The 12,240-nt window shown below is 37.1% G+C and overlaps 1 long non-coding RNA gene across 1 annotated transcript in view; it reads left to right on the top strand.

Moving 5' to 3' along the window:
• LOC122423789 overlaps positions 1 to 12,240 on the top strand; it is a 119,602-nt gene that overhangs the window by 94,988 nt on the left and 12,374 nt on the right. Inside the window, exon 2 of the long non-coding RNA XR_006264220.1 lies at positions 5,760 to 5,897. This is a non-coding gene — a long non-coding RNA (uncharacterized LOC122423789). The remainder of the gene's footprint in view (positions 1 to 5,759; positions 5,898 to 12,240) is intronic.

Genomic DNA, 12,240 nt, shown 5'->3' with positions numbered 1-12,240 from the left:
CAGTCAACTCTGAAGGCCCAGACAGAAAAAAATCACATTCAGGAAAAGCTCTTCAGGGAAGGACACCAGAGGAAAAGAAGAATAATGAAGTTGTACAAATTGTAAAGTAAACCAGGCAAAGAGCCAAGAATTTTCATGCAGAGGGAGACTGGAGAGAATCAGGTCTCACATACCTACAGCTTCCAGCTCCTTTCAAACAGCAGGAGACAAAGAACACTCTTCCCTGCCAATTTAGAAAAGGCAAAGGCAAACAAGCCCCTTCACTTCCACTGAGGTTAGAGGACATCCCTTCGCTGTTCATGGTCGGCCTCAGACCACTGGCTTTCCTGACATCATTCTAGTCAAATGGCAGTGCTGCGCTGTGCTTAGTCACTCAGCCATGTCCAACTCTTTGTGACTCCATGGACTGTGGCTCACCAGGCTCCTCTGCCCATGGGAATTCTCCAGGCCAGAATATTGGAGGGGTTGTCATGCCCTCCTTCAGGGGAACTTCCCAACCCAGGGATTGAACCGAGGTCGCCTGCATTACAGGCAAATTCTTTACCGTCTGGGTCACGAGCGAAGCCCAAGAATACTGGAGTGGGGAGCCTACCCCTTCTCCAGGGGATCTTCCCAACCCAGGAATTGAACCAGGGTCTCCTGCATTGCAGGCGGATTCTTTACCAGCTGAGCTACCAGGGAAGCAGTCACAGTCACATGGTGGAGATGTTGACAGTTCATGGAAACTTCAATTCAATTCCACAGTAACCTAGTGTCAAGGTTATTCTACTAAACCAACGAAAGTGGAATAAGGAAATGGGCAAGTCATCTGAACATAGTTGTGTTGTACAGGCTTTGTGTCTCTGCCAAAATTTCCCAGAACTAGGAGTTTCCAATCAAGTACTTTTGGTCTTTTGAAATTAATTAAAAAAAAAAAAAAGGAAGCTTTATAGTATAAAAGATCAAAGTGAGCTGCTGCTTTGGCATACTCTGAAACTCTCTTCTGATGCCCTTTGCTCAACTCCATCCTAGCAGGTTTTCATCCATCTTAGACAGCCTGAAACCAAAGGTTTCTGTTTCCTGATTGATCACTTCATGCTTTACAAACAAAATACTTTATAAACCAGTGGGCAAACTCAGTTGCATTATCTAGTACCCAAATTATATTGATTTCATGGCACTTCACTTAAAAAACTAATCTGTGGGGATTTAGGTCACACTTTAATAATTCAGCCTATGAAAGTGTAACCAATTTTTTTTTATTCCCTGGTCAAATCTGAACATTCAAGAGTATCACAACAAATTATATTTTTCTACATCATAAGCTCAGGATGTAATTGATTGTTGTAAGGTTGGAATTTTACAACTGCTGTTCAAAGGTATATGATTACCATGAAAGAGTACCATAAATAGAATCTGGAGAATAGCTGTTATTTTTGTATGTAGGTATGTATATTTGTTTATTTTTAATATTATTACAAAATGATAGCCCGTCGCTGCTCAAGGCATTAAATATTGAACAGTTTACTACCACAAGAAATGGGAACTTCTGATTCCTGATCCATGGCATTTGATATTTATAACATTGTTCAATATGTAAGATTGATATTTAAATTTGGTTTTGTTCTTTGCCTGGTTATTATTTCAGGGTTTGTCTACATGCTAGTCATTTGCTGCTGATCAGATGCTTTCTTGTTTTTTGGTGATTGATTCCGAGTTAAGAAGTTTCTTCTCTCATCCATCTCTTGCCCAGTCTTTCTCAGTTCATTAATTTTCTGGCCTAGGTGAACTTAGATTAATCTTTTCTTCAGAGTCATGGTTTTCTTTATCTAATGATCATACTTAACATCCTTATGATGTACTTTGGGTTTCCCTGGTGGCTCAGATGGTAAAGAATTGGCCTGCAATGTGGGAGATCTGGGTTCGGTCCCTGGGTAGGGAAGATCCCCTGGAGAAGGGAATAGCTACCCACTCCAGTATTCTTGCCTGGAGAATTCCATGGACAGAGGGGCCAGGATGGCTACAGTGATGGGGTGACAAAGAGTCAGACACAGCTGAATAACTAACACTTTGGGTCAAAATAAGGTTTTCTAAAAAGTAGTGCTCATGAAATATTTTCTCACTGTAACAGAAGTGCTGTGGGTTTCCACCCAGCACAGAGGCATGAGAAGCAGGAATTCTTTCCTCTGCTGTTTCCAGAAAGAAGAGCTAAGTAGCTCTCAGGGTTTCCTGATCGCTCTGTGATCACACACATACTGCTAATGGCCCGAGGCACTCATACATGTCCGGGAGCTCTCCAGCCTTCTCTTGAACTAATTCCTTCCAGAGCGTCTGTTCAAGTGTGACTCATCACTTTACAAAGCCACTGCCTCCCCGCATTCCTCCTGCCAAATGTGGAGGGCATGTCTTTCCCATTGGATTCTTGCCATGTCTTTCATACATTTGACGTAATCCTCTTTCCCATTGTGTTTGTGCACCAGCTTGTGCAAAATCTCAGGCAAAAAAGTAGAGCAGAACCTCAAAACCTACAAAATGAGTCCACTGAGTTTCCTTCAGTTATCTTGGGCTATGCTCTGGGCATGAAAATCCCCATCAGTTTGAATAGGGACTTTAATTCTGTTTATTTGTATGTTTGTTTTGGGGTGAGAGAGTGGGGGCTGTTGTAAGGCTTCATAGGATTTAGGAAAGTAGGAGAGATTAGAGAAGACATACAAATATATAGTTAGAAGTAAAAACAATTTTTTAATAAAAAATGTGAACATATTTAGTAGAATTTACCATCTGAGCAGACACTAGACCTTACTAGAGATTTCATGGCAACAGAAATAGTCATCATATCCTGTCTCTGCCTGGACTTTCCTCCATTAATTATCCCTTCTCTTCTTAGTACTGTCAACCTTTTCCTTTCCCTGGCTTCTTTCCCTAAGTCTGTAAACATGCTCAAGTCTCTCCCATCTTAGGAACAAATACTTCCTCAACTCTGCCTCCAATCAAGCTACCGCACCTTCTCCTTTAAATTTATTTTTTAATAGCTCAGCTTCTAGAACAAGTGATCTGCATGAACTGTCTCTAATTCCTAATATTTAGTCCTTTACCTTATTGATTATAATCCTTCCCATCCCTACATTATTTCTATTCCAAAGGCAGTTCTATGTTGCTGTTTTCAATTTTATTATTCAGTATTCTTGGATGCAAGTGACTGAAAATTCAACCTGAGTTATGCCAAGAGAAAAGTTAGTTTTATTATTGTGGTTATTATTATTACTTAGCTCTGCTGTTGGTGCTGTTTTAGTCACTAAGTCATGTCTGACTCTTTTGTGACCCTTATGGACTGTAGCTCACCAGGCTCCTCTCTCCATGGAATTTCCCAGACAAGAATACTGGACTGGGTTGCCATTTCCTTCTCCAGTGGATCTTCCTGACCCAGAGATTTAATTTATGTCTCCTGCATTGGCAGGTGGATTCTTTACCAATGAACCTCCTGGGAAGCCCAATTAGCTCCTTTACCTAAAAAAAAAAAAAAAAAAATCATAGTTAGAGCTAATTTCATTCAAGTCCAACACTGAACCAGGACTGTTACTTTCTTGACTTTGTCTCCCTTGATTTTGGCTTGATTTCTTGGCAGTTCATGATTCATAGTGGCAAAAGATGACAAGGATTTCTAGGTTCACATTCTCATTGCTTTAAATCTATCAGAAAAATAGACCTTATCTCCCATATAATTCTCAAGGTTAACTGGTGGACTCTGAATGAGTAACACACCCACTACTAAATCAAACAGTCCAAAGGGCTGCAACATTCTGATTGATTAAGGCTTGTGTCATATGTATTCTTTGGATTTAAACATGGCTTTGAATTTCAGCTCTAAGAGTGTTTATTAGTAGTAACAATATAATTACATCTATATGTTATTTACATATAACATCTGTTATATGTACAGCTAACATCTGTTCTTTATAACAACTATACAAATTCCATGTTAAACATTTTGTAGGTGATAGGTAGTTGAAGAACTTGAGTAATGGGCCCAACTCTTAAAATTAATAAAGAAAATCTAGGGTCTGAACTCAGGTTGGTTTAGTTTCAAAACTGCGTTCTTCCCACTAATCAGGCTGAGATACCTTACCTAAGACATTCGTCACAATGCTAGGACATACTTAACTCATGCTAGTTCTTTTACTTTTCTCTGCATATACAATTCTGATCATGTCATAACTCTTGAATATTTTGTCTTGAAGGACCTTCCATAACCTGGTCCCTGCCTACCAATTTTAAGTGGTTTCATCTCTTACCATTTTCTCCCAGGTCATTCTGAAACATTTGTTTCTGCTTCACTTATTTGTCTGAAATTTTGAATATAAAATGTCTTCATCCTGTCTCACTCCCCCTCCCCATGGCAAACTATTCATTTTTCAAGTTTGGCCTCCAACTTTTACTTTCTCCTGTGTTCCTGTGCAGTTCATATATTACATATACCTCCATTCTGGAATTTATTACATTATAAAGTAGTGATTTCTACATGTTCTCTCCATTATGTATGAAGTCTTTAAGTTAAGGCCATGGATCAGATCACTTTATTTTCATATCCCTGGAGACACAGTGCAGATGCTACGTAAATGTTTGTTGAGTGAATGAATTTACGTATAAAGAAAACAATCCTTCTTTTCCCAAGTTGGTACAAAGTCCCTTTCTCAGCATGAACTCTGTAAGACACAAGCAGCAATAAGAAAAAGTAACATAATGTGAGAGAGGGAAAAAAAAAAAAAAGAAAATCCTCCTAAAGCCATATAGAAAAATTACACAGAAAGTATTTCTTATCTTTTATATAAATAAGTGATCATTGATCTACAACCAACTATTAATTAAAAAGTAGAGAATTCAGGCTACTTGCCTTATTGTTCCGTGGTGGACATAGGAAAAAATAATTTCCAAGAGCCTCTTTGCTTTCCACGTAGTTGATACTGATAAAGCTTTCTTTCTTTTTTCTTTTTTTAATGTGGACCAATTTTTTTAAAAGCCTTATGGAATTTGTTACAATATTGCTTCTGTTTTATGTTTTGGTTTTTTGGCCCCTACATGTGTGGGATCCTAGCTCCCAGACCGGGGATTGAACTTATACTCCCCGCTCTGGAAGGCAAAGTCTTTCTTAACCACTGGACCAACAGGGAAGTCCCTGATAGAGTTTCCTTAAATAACCTTCATTCTGTGCTCACTCCTCTATCTCTATTGCTTTAGCTACTGCCTTAATCTAAATCTTCATCTTTGCTTGAATTATTGAAAGAGTCTCCTTCCTCCCCCTTCCTTCTGCATGAGCCTCTCTGCAAACTGTCTTCCACTTGGCTGCAAGATGGATATTACTAAAATAAACAAGAAATCCTTCTATAGGTTTCTTTTCTTGTTAGCACAAACTCCAGACTTCTAAAGTATCAAAGCTATTCAAAACTGTTTTAGTCTATCTCTTTGATGCCTTTCTCTTTATTATTCCTGCATTAACCTCTTATACTCCAGCCATACCAAAACTATTTAAACCTTCCTGCATTCACCAAGCATTTCAATTCTCTTTACTTTTTTTGTGCTACTGCTTTTTTCTGGAACACTCTTCTGACTTTGTCCACTTGGCAAGCACAAGCTCACAATCATCACAACCAGCATTTTATCTGTATACTTGTCAGGTCCTCCTACATAGATGCTTCTTTGCTTTTCCCTAGAGGTATACACTTTTATGAGACAGCCTACAACACTTTAATCCTTGCATTTATGTATTCTATCTTTACCACTAGATGGGAAAGCCGTTGATGTCAGAGACTGTATCTTACTCATCTCTTGTTCCCTGGCACCTAGCCAAGTGCTCAGAACATAAATATTTGGTGCTTGGGCTGAAAAGAAGGAAGACAAAAGAGACAGAAATACGGAAAGAAGTAAGTCTGCTTTCACTTTTGTTTCAGGCCTCTGACATACATACCACAGAGAGAAAAATCTATGAACAAGTAAAGGAGAGAAGCGTCTTGTTTATATCAATTTTTTTCCAATAATAGTATTTGTTGCAACAGAGTCAAGTATATATATCCATGAATTATTTGGTCTTAAGTTTTTGCTTGCAATATTTTAATTCTTCCAGGAATAGTCTTTCTTTAGCTGGTTCAAAAACTCAGTGATAATTTCTGGGGAATAAAATTCAAGAAGTTTATATTCCTATTCTGCTTGCTGACAAAAAATGAAGTTAAATAAATGAATTATTTTTGTTACATATGTATTTCTTCCCCCAATATTTGATGCGATTCTTCCCCGCCCCCACCCATTGGAGTATAATTACTTTACAACGTTGTGTTAGTTCTGTTGTACAACAGAGTGAATCAGCTGTATGTTATGTATATCCCCTCCCTCTTGGACCTCTCTTCCACCGTTCCCCCACCCCACTCATCCCACCCATCCACCGATCTAGAGCACTGAGCTGAGCTCCCTGCACTATACAGCTGGTTCCCACCGGCTATTATACACGTAGCAGTGTATTTACGTGAAACCTAGTCTCCAAATTCACCCCACACTTCCCTTTATGCCCCCCCACCCCCGCCGCCATGTCCACACATCCATTCTCTACATCTGCTTCTCTATTCCTCCCTGGAACTAGGTTCGTCTGTACCATTTGTTTTACTCTTTCTGACTTACTTTACTTTGTATGTGGTATGTATATACAATGTCATATTACTCAGTTATAAAAGGGACTTGATTCTTAATGAGAAAGAAGTAAATCATAAAACAGAACCAGAGGGCTGTGGGAAACCAAGACTCTGCTCTTGAAGTCTCATGAACGAACTCACTAACTCCAAGTACCAATGCAGAGGCAGCAGCTTTAAAAGTGCCTGAGTCATATGTGGAAGAAATTCAGTGACTAATTTTAGGGTATGTATTGGAAGGGCAGGGATCTGGTGGAACTTTCTCTGGGTAAGAAAATACCTTTTTTTTCTTTTTTTTTTCTCCTTCCACAGAGCTGGCCCATTGTTGGCAGGTACCATTTCTGTTGCTCTCCATCAACCTAGCTAACACTATGTACCCACTCAACCAGCCTGTCCTGGTCAGCCCTCCCAAAGTGGTTCCTGCTCTGGCCCACATGGTAGGCAGTCCCAGCTAGCAGCAGGAGCACCCTTTTAAAGCATCTTCCACTCCAAGAAACTGGTCTCACACACCAGCATGCCTGCAGCAATTATGGCCCAACCACAACAGAAGGGTACATAAGACCACACAGAGGCTACGCCCAGAGCACCTGGTTCTATTGCCAGGAGATTTTAGCCCTGGGACTCACAGGACATCTTCTACATAAGGACACTCTTTCAAGTTTGGAAGATGTAGCTGATACATCTAGTAAAAAGTGAAATTGTTAGTCACTCAATAGTGTCCAACGCTTTGTGACCCCATGAACTGTAGCCTATCAGGATCCTCTGTCCATGAGATTTTCCAGACAAGAATACTGGAGTGGGTTGCCATTCCCTTCTCCAGGGGATCTTCCTGATCCAGGGATTGAACCTGGGTCTCCTGCATTGGCAGAAGGATTCTTTACCATCTGAGTAACCAGGGAAGCCCAGTATATCCAGCACACAGATACAAACACAGAGAATTAGGCAAATAAGGAGATGAAAGAAAACTTTTCCAACAAAAGAACAGACAAAACCTCAGAAATAAAATGAAAGATAAGCATTTATCAAATAAAGAGCTCAAAGAGTGATTAGGACACTAAGCAAAACTGGGAGAAGAATGGATTAACTCTGTGAGAACTTCAACAAAGAGAAAGTTTTAAAATGAAGCAATCAGAAGTGAAGAATACAAAAACTGAAATGAAAATAAACTAGAGGGATCAACAGCAGACTAGAGGATGCAGGAGAACGAATCAACAATCTGGAGGACAGGGTAGTAGAAATCACCCAATAGAAATAACAAAAAGAAAAAAAAGAATTTTTAAAAAAGAATAGTTTAAAGGATTTCAGAGATAACATCAAGATATATTCAAATGATAGAGTCTCAGAAGGAGAAGAGAGAGAGGAGGGAGCAGAGAACTTATTTGAAAAAAAAATGATAATAACTGAAAACTTCCCTAACTTGGGGAAGGAAATAAAGCAAAATTCAGGTCCAAGAATCAGAGAGGAATCCAGGGAAGCCATACAGATGGCCAATGGGCCCATGAAAAGATGCTTAACATCACTAATCACCAGGGAAATGCAAGTCAAAACCCAGTGAGATATCACCTCACACCTTCAGCTGTTATCAAAAAGACAAAGAAATGTTGGTGAGGATATGGAGAAAAGGGATCCCTTGTACACTGTTAGTCAGAATGTAAACTTGTGGAGACACAATGAAAAACAGAATGCAGATTTCTCAAAAAATTAAAAATAGAACTACTAATATGATCCAGTAAATTTACTTCAGGATATTTACTCCAGAAAAACTCCCAAAACAAAATGAAAACACTAATTCAAAAAGATACATGTACCCCAGTGATAATGCAGCATTATATATAATAGCCAAAACGTGGAAGCAGCCTAAGTGTCTATCAACAGAGGAACAGATTAAGATGCATAATGAAATATTACTTACCATAAAAAAGAATAAAATTATGTCATTAATGACAACATGGATGGATCTATAGAGTATTATGCTAAGTAAAATAAGTGAGACAGACAAAGACAAATACATATAATTTCACTTATAAAAGGACTCTAAAAAACAAAATTGAAACAAAACAGAAACAGACTCACAGATACAAAGAACAAACAGGGAGTTGACAGAAGGAGCGGTATGGGCAAAATAGGTGAAGGGGATTAAGAAGTACAAACTTTGTTAAAAAAAAAACAAGTCATAGGCATGTAATGTACAGCAGAGGAAATATAGTCAATAATATTGTAATAACTTTGTATGGTGATGAATAATCATAGTGATTAATTAATAATGTATATAAATGTCAAATCACTATGTTTCAAATACATAATATTATATGTCAACTACACCACAATAAAAATAGAAAATAAATTTAATTAAATTTTTAGAAAACTAAGTTTTCTGAATTGATTTTCAGAATGATCAACCAAGACACGTTAATGTTAAATTTCATATATACACATATATATAGGCACACACAATATACATATACATGCCACACATGCACAAATACCTACATATGCCAAAATGAACTTAGGACAGATTAATGCTAAAATGTAACATCCAAAGTATATCAGATATTATGGGAATTAAAGATATTCTCGAGTATGTATAAATAATTCAAAATAGAATTGGAAATACTTATCTCACTAGCTCTTCTAATCACTCTGGTTTGGTGCTGCCTGATTTGAATCAATTTTTGCTTAAATAAATTCTTAAAGCTTTAGGAAAATAAGAAATACTTATCTCTTTTTGTTCTCATTTCTAATATCTATTCAATTCAATTTTCTAAATTTCAGAAGTAATGATTCTGATTCTCTGGTTGTCTTGATACTAAAACACTGGAGAAAAAACATGAAATCACTTGTTAAGCAGACTATTTGGTATTCTGTAGACTGAAAAAGTCAGTCACACTGAATTTAAACATTTTGAAACCTTATTTATGTTAAACTGATTTACCACTGAGACTTCATGCATCCTTATCTCTCAGGACTCCTCCAGCAAAGCAAGTCCTTTGATTTAAGCCTGATAGTTGGAAATGTAGCCGTAGGATTTCTTTTCAAGGTACTTCTAAACATAGCTGATCTTAAAATTAACTTTTCATGTAATTTTGCTGCAAATGCTAACAAAAGAGGCTGACTCTAGAAGCTCTTGGCTTGAAACTCTAGTTAGCAACTTTGAGTACAAATAATTGTGTGTTCAGTTTTTACCTACTCAAAGAAAATATAGAGTCAGGAAGAATTATCTACGAGAAACTAGAGCTAAATTTTGAAATGCAGCTAGTTTCCTGTGAAAATCTACTTCTAAAATGAATAACAACAGCACCCGAAATCCACTCATTAATATGATACCCACTGAAATGAATATCCACTGAAAAAACACATTCCTGATTTAGTTTTAAGGGAACCACGGGGAGCTCTTTATGGACTCATGAATGAAAGCAGCAGTAGGAGTTTATTATTTTGGAGCAGGTAGCACATACTCTGAAATTGCAGTGTTTTCATGATTTCAGCAAAGACAAAGTATGCCCTATGCGTATCTCATGGTGACTTGGATTAATGCCAAAGTACACAGCACCAGCATTCTGAGGGTTAAATCATCATATACTATCAACTGGAACAACACGGTGATTCAAGCCATTTGCCCTGAAAGCAACTGAGAAAGAAACTCAAGTAAAGCTAGTTAGAACAAGTCCATCACTGTTTCTAGGAAAGTAAAAATGTGGGGATTGAATTTTTCAGAGGCACTCTGGAATATACATGTAAACAAATGCAGTGTCTAATTATTAAAAATAAGCTTGTTTTATAATAGGTCATTTAGGTCCTTTAGAGGTAGGTTTTTGCCATATATTTAAAATACTTACTTCTAACTTAGTAAAAAGCAACCTAAAAAACCATCCAAGTTAGTCAGCCCTTAGCTCCAAAATAAGCTGCATGCTGAAAACATAATTTAGTATTTTTTAAATACTTTATAAATTTGAATTTCTATTTAAACAGAAGTCAGTCTTGCTCAGAAGGTCTGAGAAGCCTTGGCTTAGTAACTATTTTTTTAAGTCAGTTAATAGGGACCGATTGGAACGTACTACAAATGGCTGATGGTAATTAAATAAATGTACCTATTAAAAATACATGTACCCATACCTCTGAGGGATTTTATTATTCATCAGTGAAAACCCTTTTTAACAACTACATTTGATTCCCCACAATCATTCATGTTCACAAACATCCAAACCAAAAGTGGACAAATATTTTCATCCTGTATTAAGTGATATTATAAAGCCCTGGGCATGATAATGAAGTCAAAAATATTTACTGGCATACCAAGGTGGTATAAAAATAGTAATAATTTTTGACAACAAAAAGCTTAGTCAACTCACAGTGACAGTTGTTTTCTGCATTAAAGATGAAATTGACATTACTTTAAAAATCATCAGAAGGTGCTACAGCCTAAAATTCTATTTACCTCGAACTTTATAAATAGAAATCTATAAAATAGCATTTCTAATGAGAATTTAATCCTTTCCAAATGCATTATGGCTGAATATTTGAAACTACAGGCATATTGAAACATACTGTTTAACTGCCAAAACTATTTCTAAAGTAGCTGAATGTACAAATATTTGTTGAAATGTAACCCATTTAACTAGTTTACACAATTAGCCACTAGACAGTATCCATTTCGCTTATCTTATTTCTCTGGAAAAAAACTAACATTGTAATAAAACAATTAGAAGGGTGGTTATACAACTTATATCATTCCCTTTAAAACCACCTACTAGTTCACAGGGCTATAATCTTGAGCTTTGCTCTTTGATAAGTAACATAGTGATTTTTATAGGCTTTTTGTGTATTAACCTCTGAGTATCAATGAGAAGAAAAATTTTACTTTATGCTGCTTGAACTGAAAAACAGATATAGAAATGATTTTCACTTATTACAGTGATGGAATGCAAATAGAACACACTTTGGACCACAAAGACATTCATGTTTAGCTCCTGTTTGTATGTGTGTGTGCTCAATCAGTCTGTTTGACTCTTTGTGGCCCCATCCATGGACAGTAGCCTGCCAGACTTCTCTGCCCCTGGAATTTTCCAGGCAAGAATTCTGGAGTGGGGTGCCATTTGCTACTCCAGGCAATCTTCTTGGCCCAGGGATGGAACTTATGTCTACTACATTGGCAGGTGGATTCTTCACCACTAGCAGCATCTGGGAAGCCCTAACTCCCATGCCTTTGGCAATTATACTTTAAACATAATATTGATACATTATTTAGAAATCTTGTTGTATTTTATATAATGACCACATTATATAGAATATCAATAAAAGCCCTATTTCATGGCTCTTAAAAATGGGAGGGAAATGAAAGCAAATTTGCTGGAATATAATCAGGGGTCCTGTAATTCAAAGAAATAAGTATCATACTTCTGTACTTTGTTGATGAACTGGAACAGTTGTTAAATTATTTAACTGCCAGGTTCTCTAACTTTATCATACACATGATAGAAAGATAAATTAGAAATGTGTATTTTTGTGTTGAGATTCTCATAAGAAATGGACTGTGTAAAATGCTGCAGAAATCAAGGATATGAAAATGGTTACTCCTAGGAAAGGACCA

Source organism: Cervus canadensis, chromosome 21 (assembly GCF_019320065.1).
Source record: "Cervus canadensis isolate Bull #8, Minnesota chromosome 21, ASM1932006v1, whole genome shotgun sequence".
In the NCBI taxonomy this organism is placed as follows: Eukaryota; Metazoa; Chordata; class Mammalia; order Artiodactyla; family Cervidae; genus Cervus; species Cervus canadensis.
Note: the sequence above shows the minus strand (reverse complement) of the source record. Positions and strands in the feature narration are given on the sequence as shown.